The sequence below is a fragment of the Candoia aspera genome, chromosome 3 (genome assembly GCF_035149785.1).
Source record: "Candoia aspera isolate rCanAsp1 chromosome 3, rCanAsp1.hap2, whole genome shotgun sequence".
Taxonomy (NCBI): domain Eukaryota; kingdom Metazoa; phylum Chordata; class Lepidosauria; order Squamata; family Boidae; genus Candoia; species Candoia aspera.
In genome coordinates this window covers 38,220,078-38,228,569 of record NC_086155.1, presented here as the reverse complement: position 1 = coordinate 38,228,569, position 8,492 = coordinate 38,220,078, and the positions used below count along the sequence as shown (strand labels likewise).

Sequence of the window (8,492 nt, the reverse complement as noted above, 5' to 3'; positions counted from 1 at the left end):
TATCTGAAAGAAATCACCATTGTCTGCAGTGAAGTCTATTACTGCCTGAAATTCAGATTTTGTCCATTAATGCTTTACTGTACTAAGGAGAGTTATTAAACCTTTATCTTTATTGCACAAGGAAAATAATGTAAGGCGATTTCTCCAGCCTATTCATGATTTATAAAATTTGAGTGCAGTTCAAAAATCCCTGACAGGTAAATATCATTGACTAGGCATTTATAAATGGTATTATAGAAACTGCACTGATGCCTACTGACATTCATCAAGTATTAAGCAGCAGAAGTGACATAAATCCAGAAAATTACAATGCAATTTAAGCAATAGAATATTCCTTAAATATTTATTCTATATCTTGTATTATTTTTGTCATATCTCTGCTGCTGTTAAACTTCTATTAAGCATTTGCCCTATAGTTAGCTTGGTTTTTAATTTATGTACTATTTCTCAATATATCCTCCTCCTATATACATATATACATGTAAGAGGGGAAAAAACAGAAAAGAGTGCCAATTTGGTCCATTGGTTAAGCTATTGGACTAGAAACTGGGACACAATGGAGTTTTAGTTCTCCCTTAGGAATGAAAGCAGGTTAGGTAACTTCATGCAGTCACTATCTCTCAGCTCAATCCACCTCACGGGGCTATTGTTATGGGGAAAATAGGCAGGAGCATTATGTATGCTGCTTTGAGTTGTAAAATAATAAAGGTGGGATATAAATCGTGTGGATGTGTGTGTATATAGTGTGTATGTATGTATGTATGTATATATATATGTGTGTGTGTGTGTATGTATATGTATATGTATATACGCACAGAGACACACACACAGGCCTTACCAATAGATAAGAGCTCCTGTAATTAATCTTAACCTCCAGAATTTATTTATTTATTTATTTATTTATTAAGTTTTATCACCGCCTATCTCCCCCCTCAAAGGAGGGCCTCTGGGTGGTTTACAATAAAAACAGTTAAAATTCAATACAATTATAAATACAATAAATACAAATGTAAATAAACAATAAGAATATAAAATGTGATAATGCCAGATTTATAAATTTAGGTGAAATAGTTGATGTTTATATGATTTTATTATAAAATAGCATTCATTATTTTATTATCAAGAGTATTCCAAGTTAACATGATAAAGCTGAAATGCATACAACTGTTCCAAAATATCTATATATCAGTTAATCATAAGCCAGCACTTATCTAGTTAATCATGCAGACATGGGCTTCATTTGACTGCTTGTTTGGAAGGAAGAAAGGGATTGTCTCTGTTACATTTTTTTAAACAATACCTCATTTCTTAGTGATTGACTAAATCATGGATGAACACTTAGTAAAGATTGACTCATGGATCTTTCTGTGCACTTTGGTAAATTTACACCTTTTTATTTTTGTTTCAGTGCAGATTAGTGGAGAATGCATTTACAGATCTGCATTTGAAACAGACGTTATGCATGGTATTTATAATTTAGTTCACCAAAGTAAACATTAATAAGTAATTTCAAAGTAAATGGTTGCAAAGTAAGTGGCATTATTCTGTTAAATTAATATCAATCACTCCAAAAGATAAAATTGATTTGGAAATGCTCATGCTATCATCTCACTGTTTTATTATGTTATCAGATCTTTTAACCTGCTAATTATACATAGTGTCCATACACTTTATAACTATATATAGATTGGCAGACAGAAAAACTTGATAAAGGTGCCCATGAATTGGTATGCTGCTTCTGATAATTCAGTTTATGATATGCATGTTGCACTAGAGAACATCCTCCAGTAAGTAGTATTATTATAAGGTTTACATGTTATTAGACTTGAAAAACAGCCTGGAAAAGAACTAACTATGCAGCTGCTTTTGGCACTTTAGCCCTTGCACACCTGGAAGGAAGCCTCACTGAACTCTCCTTCATAAAGTTACTGTACAGTGAAAGTCTGAGTCCTTGAAATGCTAAGCATTTACATTGAAATAATCTATTTTCAAGCTCAGGAACAGTGCAAAGTGTCTGCATCCTTAAGTATGTTACTTAAAAGAAAGCGCCATCAGAGGTACCCTCCAATATAACCTACCTCCCACCGCATAAAGCCTGAAAGTGCTCCAGACAACATGACTTGTTATCAAAGCCTGAGAAATATTTGCTGTTTCCAGAATGTTTATTGAAGCAGTAAGTTACACATACTATGCTGAAAAAAGTAATTGAATACAGAAACTTAAAAAACAGTACTGTTGCATATGCTTTATTTATCAATCAAACTTTATCACTGCCTATCTCCCAGCTAAACCCTCTTTTCTGTAGCCCTCCTAATCCATCAAGAATCAATTCTCAAGATCTTTAAGGTCTATTATTTCTATCATAACCACCTTGTGCTTATGGAAAAAACATATAGAAAGGCACTTGAAACTCTAAGTGTGCAAACTGTTTCAAACTTGAAAAGCCCTGCCTCAAATTTGAAACATCTGTCTCGACCTCAAAGCAGACCCTTCCAACCTTACTGGAAGTGTCCTGATGCTGTTTTGAGCATCCTGGAAATGTCCCAAAATCAAAGTGGCCCTATTCTAAGGGGGGGAAGTGGTGTTTCAAACTTGAAACATTTTGCACAGCACTACTTGAAAGCTGTTTTTGTTTAGTGTTGCTGGTAAAGGATTTGTTTCTGCACCAGATGTGTTACTCTCATTCTTCATTCCAGGTCATCATGATGAAAAGTTTCATTGATTACCTTGCTGTCTTCTTACTCCCACTACTGACGAGGCATGTCAGGCCTGGCTGCTGTGCTGTGCTCTGCTGGCTTTGGTTGGCCATCTCTAATTTCAACAGTCTTGATTAGGAGTGTTCTCTCTGAGTGGGTGTCCATCAGGATAGACTCAAGATTTGTTTCTCTCAGATTCAGGGAAGCAGAAGTTGGAATTGGCATAGTAATTCTGCTCTTCTCTCCTTCCAGCAGTTTTCTGTAGGTGGCAATTTCAATATTAAGAGCCATTTTTACATTTAGCAGATCTTGGTACTTGTGGAGATGGCAAGCCACTTCTTTTTTTGTGTTCTGAATTTCCTCCTGAAGCTATGCTATGTTGTCTTGGTACTTGGCAGCTTCAACCCCAGAGTTACCCTCCATCTCATGTATCTGGCATTCCAAAGACTCATTAGTTTCTTTAAGGGCATCCACTTCACAGATGAGAGTCTGAATCTGCCTGCAGTACTCATTAGCTTCTTGTTTAGCCTGGTGCAGGGCATAATTGTTCCTGTTGGCTGCTTTAGACAGACCTGCAAATTTGGATTTGTACCACTCTTCAGCTTCCTGAAGGTTCTTTGTAGCAACACTTTTGAACTGTTGACATGCAGTACATCATGAAGGGCAGCGGTAAGATCAGGTTTGGCAACACCCATGTCAGTCTGGAAATGCTGAACGTGGATTTGAGCATGCAATTTCATGAAGTTTCTTCAAGAAGATAGTTTCTTCTTGCAGGGTTTCAACTTTGCATTGAAGATTCAGATGGACCAAGGAAGTATTGTCAACATCCTGCCTGAAAGACTGTAGGGTGTTCTCAGCTTCTTCTCTCTGAATTAACTCATCCTGAAGTTACTTGCAGAGGTGCAGAATGTCTTCAGCCAACTTGTCACATTCCATTTCCATGTGCACCTTGTAGTTGGTGAGCTAGTCCACCTGCTGGCGCAGTTCAAACATCTCATCCTCATAAATGTCAGCCAGGCAGGAAGTGCCTTTGCCCTTGAGCTGCTCAAGTTCAGCCAGCAAGAAAGTGCTGCTCAAGAAAGCTCATTTTGTTGATGTAGTTGGCAAAGCAGTCATTCAGCTCCTGCAGCTTGGCCTTCTCTTTGGTGCTGTTCTCCTTGAATTCTGTGTTAATGGCATCGGCCAGGGAGAAGTCAACCCCCAGACCATTGCTGCTGATATGCATCTGTGGAAGACTGCTATGTAACCGCACAGCTTTGGAAGCATAGATGCTACCCGGAGAGGACAAAACCAGGTGGACAGAGCTCGGTCAGATGGAGCTTCCAGGTAGTAGCGGGTGGTGGTAGTTATGGAACAACTGCTGCTGGGCTGGCTGCCACCACCAAACATACAGCAGTAGGAGGAGGGTGTCTGGGTGCTCATCATTAAAATCCAAGGGGCTTGCTGGTCCCAAATAGCAGTAATGCCGAGGGCCTCCTCTGGAGCGTCAGGAAAATAGGGAAAAGGAAGAAGCATCACAGTGTCAGTCCTGGCCCACAGCACTCTACTAAGACAACCAAACAGCCAAAAGTTGATAAACTTTTCCTACATAAAGACACAGTAAGTAAACTAACCCCATTTTCCATCTCTAATAATTTTGAGGCTCTTGAATGGGGCTTACAAACAGAAATAGAAAAATAGCAATTATCGGAGCTTTCTGTTTCTCTTAGAGATGATTTGATTGATCTGATTCTACACCAGCTCTCCCCCATCATTCTTCAGTCCATTCCACTAGCTCTCCAGTTTCCTCTAAAGAAAATAAGAATAAGATTGCACAGGATAAAGACTGGGAGAAGCTGTTGTCACAAGATGCTCAATTGAATTCATGGCAAAACAATGTTTACTCACAGCCTGAGAGATATAAGAGTAGCAAAGAACTGAGTAACAAGGTAACACTAAGCCATTATCTGATTAATTATGATCTACTGAATAATTATAACTGGCTAGTTCTTACAATATTTTCCCCAACTAATAAGCACACACATTGGCAATTATAGGTAGCTGTGACTTGCCAATAAATAAGAAGCCAAGTGTGAAATGTATTTTTGAGATGCATTGTCAAAGGGCTGTTGCCATATGCTTTTCTCTAAATTAATGATTAAAAGAATATCTTTTCTTAATTCTCCTGTCATTGTAACCTGAAATTAGTTTTCTTAATTCTCTTGTCATTTTCTGTTTTTCCAAGGACAAATGTTTAATATCTAGTGATTTGCTCTAGGTAGAAAGAAAGATGGAACAAAAGCTGTTAAGTTGTGACAGTAAACAGATCTCCTGTCACATCAAAGGGAAAAATCATTTCTGCAGTAGGACTGAGCACTCCAGGTACGCTTAATAAATGTTAAGGCACTTAATGATGCTGAGAACAAAAACAAAACCTTATGCATTGGACAATATCAAAATTCTAATCCATGGATTTATTTATTTATTGTGCCTTCAAGTCAATGTTGACTTTTGGTGACTGCCTGGACTAATCCCTGCAGTTTTCTTGACAAAATTTTTGGAAGTGGTTTGACATTGCTTCCTTCCTGGGGCTGAAAGAGAGTGACTGACCCAAAGTTACCCAGCTGGCTTCATGCCTAAGGCAGGATGAGAACTCCTGGTTTCTAGCTTTGTGCCTTACCTACCACACCAAACTGGCTCTGAATCCATGGATTAGAACCACTCTATTCTTAAAATAACAGTAAATACAGACTTTAAATGTGATAGTGCTATGACTAGTAGGTCTGAAAACACACCTTTTGGGGGTTTTCTTCCCACTTCATATGTGATACTGCTATTTGCATGTCAGGAAAAAACAAACCTAAACAACAGAAATACAGATGATCCTCGTTTAATGACCATTTGTTCAGCAACCGTTCAAACTTACCATGGTGCTGAATGAGTGGTAGTTATGACTGTAACTCATACTTATGATGTTGCAGTGTCCTGAGCTTATGTGATCGCAATTTCTGACCTTCCCTGCTGGCTTCCCACAAGCAAAGCTGGTATGCCGGCAGGAAGTCAGTGACGTGAGGTCCTTGCTTAACAACCAGTGTGGTCCTCATTTAACGATGGCAACTGGGACTGCCGGAATTGCTGTTACTAAATGGCTTGGTCACATGTTTTTTTTACTTAATGACTGTGTCACTTAACAGTGGAGTTTCTGGTCCCAATTAGTGTTCTTAAACAAGGACTACCTGTATACAGAAAACTAATAGAACATAAATAAAAAACACCAGTATCCAAATAAAGATGACATCTCTTAAATAATTATTTAAGATTCCCATAAAACCTTCAGCAAGGATATGCAGCCAAAATTTGAGCTGAAAACTATTAATAATAATTCATTCAGAATATAATTTCATAAGTTTTAAATTTGAATCTAAAGAAATGTTCTACTTTTGCAAATTGTGTTACTTTACTAGGCATAAATGGTTAAGAACCTGATTGTAGATTAATGTCAATCCCTTTGGGAATGTTTTCTTTTTACAGATGTTTTTAATTACCTTAATTAACAGTCTTACTTGCATTTGGTTTGCTTAGTTCCATATAATTCAAAAAGGTGTATTGCTCCAGTTCAGAATGGAAAACAAAAACAGATTCATCCATCCATCAAAGATACAGCAAAGATGAGTGCTACCCTATCTTTTTATCTTTCAACAGGATAAGTCTAGATAATTGATAATATAAAAAAAGACTGTTCCTACTTCCCCAGTGTACAGTGCTTGAAAATGCTGGCTTTTAATGTCTATACATCTGAACATTAGAGAAGTGAACACATTTTTTTAACTATCAATTGAACATAGAGTGGTGCTTAAAAGTTTATGAACCCTTTTGAATTTTCAATATTTCTGCATAAATATGACCTAAAATGTGATCTGTTCTCCACCCAAGTTCTAAAACTAAATAAAGAGAATCCAATTAAACAAATGAGTCAAAAACATTATACTTGTTTGTTGATTTATTAAGGAAAATTATTCCAAGCTATGTATTCAAAAGGGTTCACAAACTTTTAAGCACCACTTCTGGCAGGCACTCCAGCTGGTCTTCTGTCATCATGTGTCCACGCTTTACCTTCTAACACCCATGTTACCACTGTTTCTATGCCTACAGAATCTTTCAACATTCACCTTTTTATTAGATTAGTAAATTCATTATTAGTACAGTAGCCATAAAGAGAAATCAAAATAAGAATTCCTTTTTCTAAAGACTGAACTTGCTTTGATCCTATGTCAGCTAAAGAAAGAATGCAGTGGAGAAGCAGATTTTTTTTTTAAAACCTGTCATTTGTCAGCAACTTTTCTCACCACTAACCCTCTCCCCAAAGTAGTAACTTAGACAAAATATCTTTATTCAGCCAAAAAAGTAGAAACAGGCCAAACTTCATGCCATTTCAAACTCAGGTACTATTGAATAAGGAAAGCAGGATTTTTAAAAAATGATCTCAGATAATGAATTTGAGCATCTGTTGACTGAAAGCAGCTAATTCATTAAAATGATATCCAACATATTAAAAAAAATAACCATCTTAAAATTAAATAATCTAGTTTGGCTGCCCTCTCAGTGTTTCCAAACCCAATGGCATTTATTTAACTGAATGTAATAGTGCTATTGGATGCATTCATTTTGTGTTAATAAAATTTCGTATTTGTTCAGAAATCCAAAATTAGAAAAAATATTTTTACTGCTTTAAATAAAGCACCAAGCTTTTATTTGCAGTTAATGCTCATCACATCCCTCCCAACTGCATTTTTAATTAGTCAAATTATAGCCAAGAGCTAGGGGCCTTTTTCTATTGTGTTTTCTTCCTTCTATCAGTTTCACAAACATTTCTTTATTGAACGGGAAGCCAATCATTACAAAGATCTTATCACAAAATGGCTCTTAACTTGAGGTATCCACATACCTCTGTCTCCAGTTTTTATTTCGTCAGCTACCTTTATACCATTGCTTGTCAACTAGACCCAAAGCAGGGATTTTTTACTGCCATCATGCTGATAAGACTTAATACCCATGGGACAGTTAATTAATAATTGAAATTCTTTGCACATACTGCAGTGTGACAGGTAAAATACAGGCTGAAAGAAAAAGTTTTAGATGAGAACCAGCAAGTTCATCCAGCTTTAAGGGAATTCTTTTCTCAAATTTTGTTAATCACTGAATTCCAATGCTCTTCAGTTCAGAAAAAAACTGCCCTGTTGAAATAAGTATGCCTCATTTTCATTTTATTTTTATTTTTGCATCCCTTTGCAAAAAGATGCCAAAGGATCAGAATATGATGTGAAATTTGTTTATGCAGCTACAGCTAAATGCGAGTGAAAAATGTTGCCTCGCAGTGCTAGTTGGCAAAGTAATGTATTATTCTCAGAACAATGTATTGATATATATTATTAAGAATGCATTCAGTGAAACTGAAAAACCATGCTAATTGTACCCATTAAATAAGAAATCTAATTTTAAAATGTATATGGATTATTACTGAATTATTAAGGACAATTGATGAGGTAGTATGAATGCATAAAATACGTGTTTACCCTTAAGCATACTTATTAATGAGGAAACATTCTAATTAAAGAAACTCTAAGGACTTTCTTCTAAATTATTACATCTATGGTTTTGCTGCATATCCATTTTCTTTGTAATTTATTGTATTGAGACTTGGGATACTTCATTATTTATACATTTTATGTGGTTCCAGTTTTATATTAGTAGAAAGAGATTTGATCCCTCTGCCTTATCTATATAGGTACAGAGATTTTATTGGGGGATATATCATAA

At 36.2% G+C, this 8,492-nt stretch overlaps 1 pseudogene; it reads right to left on the bottom strand.

The window, feature by feature from the left end:
• Window positions 1–2,747: 2,747 nt before the first annotated feature.
• On the bottom strand, window positions 2,748–4,118 carry LOC134494571 (vimentin-like; annotated as a pseudogene).
• Window positions 4,119–8,492: the final 4,374 nt, after the last annotated feature.